Here is an 11,820-nt window from a genome sequence, read left to right as displayed (position 1 = left end):
TGCCCGCACTTGTTCCCTATTTACAAACAACTCCTTATCTCTCACAATCAGCCTTATGTCCTCCCCACCACATCTAGAAGGCCATGGAAAAATCTGGCGTGATGGCTGCTGCCGGAGCCGTCCACCCCCAATCTTGGTGTTCCATGCAATGCACGGGCATCTACGCACGGGAAATTATGTCGAACAGGGCTAGTTGTAAGCAGGCTAGCTCTACAACCATGATGATAGTGACTGAAGACGGTGAGGCTGACTATGGTATGCCGAACACGGCGCCTATAGCTCTATACTCAGGTGTCATCTCCGGCGCAGGGTCTTGTCACTTGACTGTGAGGAGCAGCACGTAATAATTTGACCAACGGGTAGTACAGTGCTAGTACTCCTACTACTACATTGGTAGTACTACTACTAGTACTAGTAGCACCACCGTCTGGATTTAGGAGTACTACCACGTCCATATGGATTTTAGTATTTGACTAGCAATATCTAGTAATGCATGTCACAAAAAATGTACTACTCCCTCTGTAAATAAATACATGGTGTTTTATTCCTATTGGCGAGAGAAGTTAATGTTTTTTTGCTAACTAGAGTACTAATAGGATTACATGCAATGAACTAAACACTGTATGTCATGTTTGGTAGTCTCAAGTCATTGAAAGCATGCACGCCCCACATCTCTCATTGGTTGATATTTCATGAAATAAGAAACAAGGAGGGAGTTAATGCACCGTGCCTAAGTATTTTGGGATTATTTTATTTTCATAAGGTGACTTACACAACATTTTTGTTTACATGCATTAACATTTTATTAGTTAAATCAATGGTCAAAACTTGGCGCAAAATGCAAAGGGGACCAATAAACCAGTAAACATCAAGCTTCTCTCGTTCGGCCCCAACTAGAGGTCTGGTGAGATGACTATACTGCACCGGCATGGAGGGGACGCAGCTTCATTGACTTACAGCAACTGCCTTTGGGTGAATGACATGTGGGCCCAGGGGTGGCTGGCCCACCTATCATACAGCCAAAGGCAGGTGCAGTAGAGGGCCAAGGAGTAGTACGAAATCCTACGCACCTACGCACGCTAACCAAGGGCAAGAGTGATCACTCGAATCGCAAGATTGGTTGACTTGAAGCTAAGCTAGACCCATGGAGGCGATGAGCGCGAGCATCAGCCGGCTATGCCAGATGGTCCACGACGCTGGCCTGCGGCCAGGCACCGAGGAACGTCTCCAGGTAGTATTGCTTGAGGCCGCCAGGGCGAGGGGCCGCTTGGACGACACCTTCATCTCTTTGTTCGACAAGGTCCTCGTTAGTTTCCTCGACAAGTTCACCGTCGTCAAGAAGCTTGAGGACGACTTTGACGTAAGCCTCCAGCCAACGCCCAGGCTCTGCAATGCCCACCACCCTCAACGTCCACTATGGTTACAACCTCTTCGATGCACTGGTGGCCCTGCGATTGCCCGTCGTCGCGCCGGAGAATGTCCACCTCGAGGCCGCGCTCGCCGTGCAGCGCCTGGCGCAGCAAGACACCATCGACATAATCACCCACGTCTACGCGCAAATCGTCTACAAGGACTACTACATGCAAGAGGAGGACGATAGGACGCTGTCCTTCTTGGACCGCAGGGCAACCTTGGACAACACTGTTCAGAAGCACGTTGAGCTCGCCACCAACGCCGCTGCTCCTCACACGTCAGTTGGTGACCCGGCGCACTAGGGCGTGAGGATGTCGTTGATGGATCCGTATGTATTTTTTTCTTTCCGTCAAATCCATGTAGTAGTATATGATACTACATTAATTATCTTACCTTTCGCATCAACTTCATAATTTTCGTATGTACTCCATGCATGAACGGCGCCAGAACCAAACTTCTCATTACTCTAGGAAAAATCGTTATTTTCTATCTATCGGTCGCGCCATGGAGCAGAACCAAATTTTACAAGTTACGAGTTCAAAAGGAAAAGCCTGCCGTGTTTGCGTCGCACCCCCACATGGTTGGTCCGGCAAGCCGCTCAAGCGGGAATGCGTGCGGTGTTGCATTTTCACTTACAAGTGGGACCGCAGTTGAGAAAACCGACTATCGGCAAACACCCACCCCGCCCACCGCGTGATGGCTGAGAAAACAGGAGGGAGAAGAGATGGATGTAGCACGGACTCCAAGAAAATTGGTGTCAGATGGGACTCGTGTGGGTGGCGTGTGCCGTACTGCTAGACGTGAATGCTATTTATGGCCCATGCCACCGCACTATATCGAGCCTATATCGAGGAACGTAGAACAAATTTCCTGCAGTCCGTGCTCAGCCCTCCTCTATCTCTCTTCTCAGCCAGCTAGCGGACGCGCGGAGCCCATCGTTTGTTTGCTCACAAGCGGCCCCACATGTCAGTGAAAATGCAAGAGGACCCACTGAACCTACACATCTTTCACCTTGACGTGCTGGTGATGAAAAACAAATCCAATAAAGATCTTCGGTGGCCGCTTTTGGAGTTACTCAAGAGTAGTAAGATTCTATTTACAGTTTAACCCAATATGCACATCTCGTGGCTTCAACTACCACTCTATTTTCTTTCATGACACGGCCTGGATGCTGGATGTCCCACGTGTGGGCAAAAGGAGGAAGAACCCGACCAAATCTTCGGTTGTGCTCTCGGATTAGACTAGTTGTGCTAACTTAAAAAATTTATTGTGTACTCCCTCCGTTCCAAAATACTTGACTTCCATTTGTCCGAAAATGGATGTACCTATATACTAAAACATGTCTAGTACATATATATTTTGACAAATAGAAGGCATGTATTGTGCAACGGAGGGAGTAGAATGGATGCAAGTTTTTGTATTGGGAAGAAGAGCGCATCCATATATTGATAGAGCGCAATTTAGTAGATGTTCTATCAGTTTTAGCTAGCACAGAGGCTAGAGATGAGATTAGTGCACTTGTTGATACTCCTACTAGAATAGAGGCTAGACAAGAGACTAGATGTGAGGAAGCAACGTATACTTCTTTACACTCGAAGAAGAAAGAAGCACGCAAGATCGAGCCTCCACAGATCAACAATGAATGCATCGAGAAGGCACTAAACCAATTTACAGGAGTAGTAAAATGTATTCTTGTGGTTCTTGTTTTCTTTGGTCTTGCTTTTCTAATCAAAATTGTCATTGGAGTTCGTGCAAAACAGAGGTTCGTTTGGGGTCATGCGTTGGAGTTGTCCTTACAAGTGGGACCGCAGTTAAGGAAACCGACTATCGGCAAACCCCCACCTCGCCCTCCGCGCAATGGCTAAAGTTAGAGAAACGACGAGGTTGAAGAGATTGCTCTAGCACAGACTCCAAGAAATAATGTGGTGTCAGATGGATGTCATGGTGGTGGCGTGTGCCGTACTCCTCGACGTGAATGCTTGTTCTGGCCGATGCCACCCTACTACTCCTACTACTTACTCCAACTATATAGTACTAGTATCAAGGATTCGAGGTGCTGGTTACGTACAGCGAACACATTAACATATGGCTATAGTAAAAACACTCGCCCGACGCGCGAAGCATGTGAAGCTAGTACAAATAGTGTACTACTATTGTTGATTGGCCTCATCCGATAACCAGTTGCAATGCACGTACAATTATGTATTCGGAAAATATTTTTTTGCCTCGTCGCACCACTCATTGCCTCGTCGCACCACTCACTCAGAGAAGTGACTCGAAAGCCATTCATAAATTTAGTAAGTTTATCACAGACATCTCATTTTATTACATACAACAGGTCATCAACCCACATCGACAACGAGGATACATTATAAATACAAAAGTTTTCACCACACAACAAATAACAAGCAATGAAATGAACTTCAACTCAACCATTCCTCGGTGTTGGAAACGCTTGCTTTGAACCACAAGTGATTCTCTGGGACGGGCCATCGATTGTCGATCTAGAAACCAAAGCAGGACTGATCATCCAGGCTGAAGCGGCCTACTATATCAGTACCATGGTAGGGAACCACCCAAATGTCCAAGGTATAGACATAGCTGCTTCTCATAAATGGTACTAGTAATGTTGTGTCTACAGCAGTTGGATCGCCTTTCACCATCATCGGATACTTTTGTCCAAGGAAGAGCGAGTTTTCTCCAAGACTATCAATTTTGTACCAGGGAGAAGGAGTTGGCGCTAGCACACTAGTATCCATCCCGAATACCATGAGATGGGTGTTGGAATAGGTCCGGAGAGTGCGACCATGGGAGACTACACCTGCTTCCTTAGCAGTAACATCATCAGTGGGCTGTATACACACAGGAAGAGGTGATCCATCAGAATTAGTTGCCAGGCGGCACAGAGTATATGGGCGCTGCTCGTCCTCATGCTCGTGATCATCACCATCGTCATCTCCCCCTTGGTTATAAATTATTTCAAGTATAGGTGGTGGGGTGTTCACAGGACCTTGGAAACACAAGATGGAGGTTAATTAGTAAAGGGAAACTTGCTAACCCGCATGCATGTGGATGAAACAATTATAATTACGGTGGAAGACAAACGTACCAAAACTACAAGGATCCCATGCAAAAAAACAGTGCCACGAGTGGTGGCAGCAAACACAAGGCCCTCATATTGAATTGCATCACAGTACTCATCCGTGTACAGAAACTGATTTTTGAGCAATATCCATTGAGTCAAACCACCAAGGATGGAAACAAGCTTGTCGAAGATAACAACAACTTGATAGTTGTTGTAATTCCAAGAGTGGTTGGGAACTCGAAAAATTGCTATCTTCCATAGAAGACAGTCACCATGATCGTATTTGAACGTGCGTACAATACTGGTGTGCTCAACCTCTGGGCAGTCTGGTGAGATTTTTGGAAGTGGAACCCAGTCACGAGTGCACACATTCACAAGTTCCCACTCGCAGTTGGACCCAATGTAAACAACCGAATCTCCATTTGTGCCCGCCCAAACCTTGCCCACAAGCGATGGCATCTTATCATCATACATATCATTATCAAGCGGCATCAACTTGCACAGGGCGAGGCCTCCGTCGTGCCGGTGCCAGTCATCGGGGCCATGGCAAAGAAGATAGGGGAGATCAAACCGCTCCTTGACTCTTGGGTTCTTTGTAATGATGTTATTAGTTGAGTCGAGAATGGGCTTGAACGAACCTGCCATGCTAGCCGAGGTGATGACGTCGCACCGATCAATGAGTTCCTCCACCACGTCATCTTTCAGATCGGGGCAAGAATAACGGGGTCGTTTCCAGCCTGTTCCCTCCATGGAGAAGACGATCGAACAATGGCAGAAGAAAGGGTGAAGGGCTGAAGGAAAATGGAGGAGGGAGAGGAAGAGCATGCGATAGCAGTTCCAAATCGAGAGGGAAAGGCGAAGAGTCGGTGGACGGTTGCGAGTTTTCCATGGTTCACGAAGAGGCGCCCCGGCCTACACGTCCGTTCGGAAATACTCCTACTACTCGCCATCGTCTCACTGATATGTTGGAACGGGACCACATGTCAAGGAAACATGGTGTGTAATTTATCGTGCAAAATGCGATCTGGCCGCGTTGGCCCGAGGTGCCGCATTAGTTATCGACCTTTATTTTTTTAATGGCGTGCCGATCAGTTTTGAAGCACGACTAACTGGTACTGTACGTAGAGAAAATATAAACTACTCTACCACTACTCCACCTCCAGTACTAGTAGTATAAAAAAGATATATAGGCTGGAGCTTGAGCGCTTTCTTGCTAAGGGCTGCCCACTTGCTTCTCACACTACCACCCTCTCTCCAGATCTAAAAAAGACGGCCCCTCTCTCCCTCCTCACCGGTGGTCACAGATCCGCCGGGGAAGAAAAGGACGTGCACCATTGACACACTCGTCGTTGGCGAGCGAGGATACACACTGACGACAAGGCCATCCTCTTAGACCTAGCGCCCACGCGGGTTGGCCTCCGTCCCCAAGCTCGCTGTCGTAGTGTGTGCGGAGGACGACGACCACGAGCGAAGCCACTTCCCGCCGACCCTCAGGTATGCTACCTCTTTTCGAACCATAACCTTGTTCTATTGCCCCACCTGCCATGTCATTGCATGTGTATCTTTTTCCACTCCACCATCTTCCCAATTTGCTATCCTCTGCTCTGCTGGCCACGCAGACAAAAACCATAATTTGCACTATTAAAGGAAACCCTACTTCATGCAGACTAATCCATGTCTGGGTTGAATAAGGAAAGGAAGGCAGATTGTACTATCCAAGAGAGTAGGCATCGAACCCACATCTAGGTTGAAAAGGGGAAAATCAGTAGCTAAGGAATGAGTCTTGTGTCTCTTGGTTGAAGAAGGGTAGAAAGGCATGACAATGCAATAGAGAATGACCAGGTCGATCGGTTTGTTGTCCTCACATAGGAAAAAGGTGGCTAAAGAGAACAAAAATGGGATGTAATCCACATATGCTTCCTAGATATTTGTTGCTGTAGGCAACCATACCTCCCTCACCACTCTACATCCATGGTGGTACATCGTACTGGTGCGCCCACTGTCCGAATGGGCCTCCCATGCTCTTATTGCCACTTTTTTGCTGTTAGTATAACTCCAGCAGTCAAGTCAAGCAATGCTACTGCTAAAGTGATGTCACATTTAACTAATGCTGGTCTCAGTCTAATGCCACCGATAAATTTAAGCAATGCCATTTAATGTCACTGGATTATTTCAGGGTTAGCTGTTGATTGTGGATGTATTAAAGATTTTTCCGCTAAGGCATTCTAATGTTGTTGCACAGCCAGTATACCAACGATGAAATTTGTTACTACCTTCAGATTTTTGCACTGTTAATGCTTATAGATTACATACCTCACTTTCATGAGATAAGTTAATTTGTCTGTACAGTGTCACCAAAATGGCAAGGCGCTGATGTCATTTTATTTTGGTTAAACTGCACAGACAATTATGAACACAAGAGGAAAGGTCAAGAGTGGGCACCTCCTCCTCCGGCTGTTCTCTTGATTTGTTCGATCAAGTTTTTATGTTTGATCGATTATCAAGATTGGGATAGCTATTTTTAAGACCCCCCCCCCCGAGTTCGAAATGATATTTACCTTGGAGGTACATGGTTTGCAATTTTTTTATACTGTCATTAGTTAATAATGCTAGTTACCTTCAGACTTTTGTATTTGGTTTAATGCTCATGCACATCTAGTATACCAATGCTGAAACTTGTTACCTTTGCATTTTGTATTGTTAATTTTTATAGAAACCTTCTAGTGCTAGATTTTATTGAAATCTGTTCAGTAAAACCATTGTACTATACCCTGTAATAAACTAACTACTCTACTATTGCACTAGCCACTGGATTAGTGTATATTTGTAGTATTCGGATGGTGTTGCATTAGCGTATGGACATAAATAAAGTGTGGCAAGCTTTCCCAAATATGTGCTCAAGAAAACTACTACCTGTTTTTCTAAATACTAGACGTTTGGGTACTTTAAATTGAACCGCGAAAACGTCTTATATTGAGGAACAAAGGGTGTAGAGTTCACTCAAATTATCCCGGTAAAGCTAGTCACACCTTTGTTAAAATTAATGTTCATTATGTTATCGGAGGAGGTCTGTATGTTTGTCTCTAATGCCTGTCGACTACATACCTGACATCATGATGTAATGTTAAGTCATTTCCTTTTGTACAGTGTCACTGAATTGTCAAGGCGGTGATGGCATTTTATTTTAGTAGAACTGCACAAAATTTGCTTAAAAGAAGAGGAAAGGTCAGGAATGGCTCAGTTTTTCAGAAAAAAAACTATGTATGCCTTCCTGACATCAGCCACTTGATATTTGTGCAGACAGAGATGTCTGCCCGTTGCTATTTGGCAAACAAACAAAGTGTCCGCAATTTTGGTTGAACTGCACAAGAGAATAGTATAGTCACTGCATGCAGTGCCATTTGAAAATAGACACAGAAAGATTGGATAGTCACTTCATGGACTACAGAAAAGTAGTACTGTACTATTTATTGGCCAACACTAGGTGCTTCATTGCTTTGGTCTGATTATACAATGGGCATCATTTTGCCTAAGTTAAAGTTTGTATTCCGAAAATAGTCTCGCGGTGTGATCGAGAGAAGACCAAATCATATTGCAGTGGATGTTCCTCCATCATGTGTGGTTCATTCTCATGGTTCCAGCTGTTGGTGAAACCACTTACGTTTGCAAGAGGAATTGTAGACTTCACAAACAAATTTGTCTTTCAGTCTGTACTGAATGTTGGCCAAGAGAAGCATCCATGTTAGTAGGAAGAACATATGTTTTTTCTAGATCTTTGCTTTTGGAGCTACATATTTGTATATGATCTGTGAATCATTGACATGCATTAACATGTTGATCTTACGTATGGGAATCATACTAGTTAGTTTTAGTTGCGACGCAAGATCCGAAGTGGCTGATCTTTGCTTTTGGAGCTACATATTTGTATATGATCTGTGAATCATTGAGATGCATTAACAGTTACTTATTTCTGTTCACTCAGTGTTTACAAGTTACTGATCGATCACAAGGTAGCCTACAAATGCGCTCATGGCAGTTTTATTTGCGACGCAAGATGCAAAGTGGCAGTTTTTTGAATAAAAATGCCTACCTATGAAGAAACTGACAAGCTACACTATCGATCCTACACGGATAAAAATGCCTACCTCAGAAGAAACTGACAAGCTACACTATCGATCCTACACGGATAAATAGCGGATCACGCACGTACTACCTCCTTTCCGGTTTGCAGGGCTCAATTCAAGAAAGGACCTACTCGATTCTACATGAATAAATAGCGGATCACGCACGTACTAGTACCTCCTTTCCGGTTTGCAGGGCTTAATTCAAACCTCTCACCAACCAAGGTACTCCCTCCGTCCGGGTTTATTAGTCCCGTGAGCAAAGCAGCAAGACCAAGGCATGGCAATAATTAACGGCATGTAGAAGTTTAAGCCTAATTAATTCCAGCAATTTAAGTGGCTGCATGTGTGCCCTCGGCTACGACTCATTGCATGCTGCTTTGCGTACTACCTGCGAGCGATTCTGAGTGCCTGCATGCAGCCGGCCGTAATTAAGGCAGCTAACCGATGCGAAAAAAGATACGCTTTAATTGTTGCGGGCTTTTTAAATCCGTGAATCATTATTGACAAGGAGGGAGATGATTTGAGTGCACTCATTTGACCGCCATGCCGGCGTGCGACCCAGACGGGACGAGACGGCACAATCATAATTTCAGTTTCTCTAGTTTTCCACGGAAAGCTGGCGTGCTAAGCCATTATGCATTGAATTCCGATGACCGTCGTGCTACCTTCCTCCTATAAGTACTGTTTCCCGGCCTTCTCCGGTGCCACCGTGACCCAACTCGCCATATCCTCATAAGGCCCCACCGGCCCGACGTCGCTCGCCACGTCCGCCATGCCCCAGCCCGTCCGCAGTAGGCGACGCCGGAGGCGGTCACCACCGGAACTAGTGTTCGGGTTTTCACCGGAAGGCAGACGGAGGGAGGAGGCATTCTATCTGTCTTTAGATGGCAATGTGGAGATCGAGGAGTTGTTGGAGTGCGACGGCATGGCGGAGGAGTAGGAGTTGTTGGAGCGCAACCGTCTGGCGGAGGAGAAGCGTATCGCCGATTTGCGCCGCAAACAGGACATGGAGCAGCAGCGCACCAACTCTCTGAGTCACGAGCAGAGCGCCCGCAACTGGGCCGACGACGTGGAGGCCAACGCCCGGCAAATAGCCCTGGAGGCTGTCGGGAACGCACGCGTTTGCGACACCGATTTTTACTACCAGCTCGTCAAGTGGAGTTCCCACTTGGAAGCCGAAGCTTCGGTGGACCACACCGGCATGGAAAGGGCCAACGCGCGTGAGCAACACGCCCTATCGCACCTCTTGCAAGTCCGAGGCGAGGCACACAACGCCGGTGCCGGCATTTAGCGTGTACCACAGATGGCGGCCGGCATCGTCTAGTTAGCTAAGAGTAAGTTAGTACTTGTACGCTACTAGAGTATTAGTGGGAGTAGATAGTTAACTTGGCTATGATGGTTGTCAACGTGGAAGTTCAGTACTCTATATGTGGATCAGTTCTGTTACTTTGCTCTGAATGTTGAACTTTCCATTTGAACGTATGGAATGGGCTGTTATTTTTTTAAATGGGTTGTATTTGTCCTCCACGGGTTTAGAGGCTGACTTGTGGGCCTAGCAAGTTGACACGTACACAATCAGGAGATGATTGTACGTGGAGAGGATGACAGCAGGGACCCGCCAAGGTCATGGCAGTACGCAAGCAAGTGCCTCCTTATTTCAAGCCAATAAAATAATGGCTCCTCCAAGTGGATTTCTGACATCTGGGCCCCATGCGATTGTCAACGTAGTCAATAAACGAGAGAATTGCACAACGAGCGGCTGACACCAGGGACCCGGCAGCTTGCCCAGTTATTTTTGTTTTGGGTTAATTTGATAACTGCCACTCCAAATCTGGTGTATCTGAGAAATACCACTGCAATTTCCAAACTTTGAAAAATGCCATTTCATGCCATTTCTAGTGGCATTTTTCGAAGTCTGGAGTGGCGTTTTTCAAAGTTTGCAAAAATTGCAGTGGCATTTTTCAAAGTTTGGAAATTGCAGTGGCATTTTTATGAATCGCTATAATTGGAGTGGCATTTATCTAATTTGTTTTTGAGACGGAAGCAGGGTGTCAATAGGGCTGTGCGGGACACTCTGGCCTGTCTAGACAGCCTTTTCTTTTATGTTTACCATAGACCAGCCCAGTAGTTTTTTTTCTTTCTGAAAATGGCTAGCCCAGTTTTTTTGTGATTTGTCAAGTAAGTCGCTTTATCAGGCCTGTTGGGCTGCAAATCTTTCAAGACAAGGAGAGCTTCATTCGGCTGGCTGAGAAAATGGCCTATCAGTAATGAGAAATGGGCTGTACATTTTTAAAACACATCAAACCGGCAATTAGTTTAAAATATCTTTTTTTCATTTCGAGATTTTAAAATGCATTGATTTTTATGCGTGGACAATTTATTGGATTTTATATTGATATACATTTATTTTTAAAATCAGTCTGAATGTGACTCGAAATTTCGGGATTAAAAACAGTTCAGACCGCACCGACATATGCAAAATTTCATATAGTTTTTTAACCATGGCCACAATATGGGTTGTAATGCTAACAAAAAGAATATGGGCTCCAAAAAACCCGTAAGAATTAGCAAATAGGCTGTAAATTATTTGAAATAATGGCAGATGAGTTGTATGCTGTTTTCCACAGATTTGAGGCTTTCCACAGATGGCATGTATACTGTTGCATGTCCATCCAACGGCCGTCGTGCTTCTTCAATCTCTGCTCTTCCTGCTCCAGCTGCTGAAACAAGCGCCGGCGGGACTGCCTGCTCCCTCCTCCCCGCGGCCGGCTGTGCTGCCACGCAGGCCTCACCGCCCCACCGTACTCCCATCACTGGCCTAGCCATCCCTCTACTCACCCACAACTGCTGTTATTCTCCGGCGATGGCAGACGAACCAGTAAACGCTCGTACAGTCGTACTCCCCTCTGCGTGGGAAACAAAAACAACTGTCGAGTCTTCCCTGCCTCCGTGTCGTTCCCTTCCTAGGCCTCGCCGTCGTCCACCGTCCTGGTGCTCTTGGCGTGGTGTGGTCAACGACCGACATGCATCTGAAGTGGACTATACGTGGAGAGGCTGACAGCTGGGTCCATGGCTGCACGCAAGGAAATGCCTCCTTATTTTGCGCAAAATAATGATTCCTCCACCTGACATCTGGGATCCACCGAAAGGGCCTCTGTATTTCGCGAAAAAACGTTACCGCCGCTGACAGCTCGGACC

This window comes from Triticum urartu, chromosome 5 (genome assembly GCF_003073215.2).
Source record: "Triticum urartu cultivar G1812 chromosome 5, Tu2.1, whole genome shotgun sequence".
In the NCBI taxonomy this organism is placed as follows: Eukaryota; Viridiplantae; Streptophyta; class Magnoliopsida; order Poales; family Poaceae; genus Triticum; species Triticum urartu.
Note: the sequence above shows the minus strand (reverse complement) of the source record.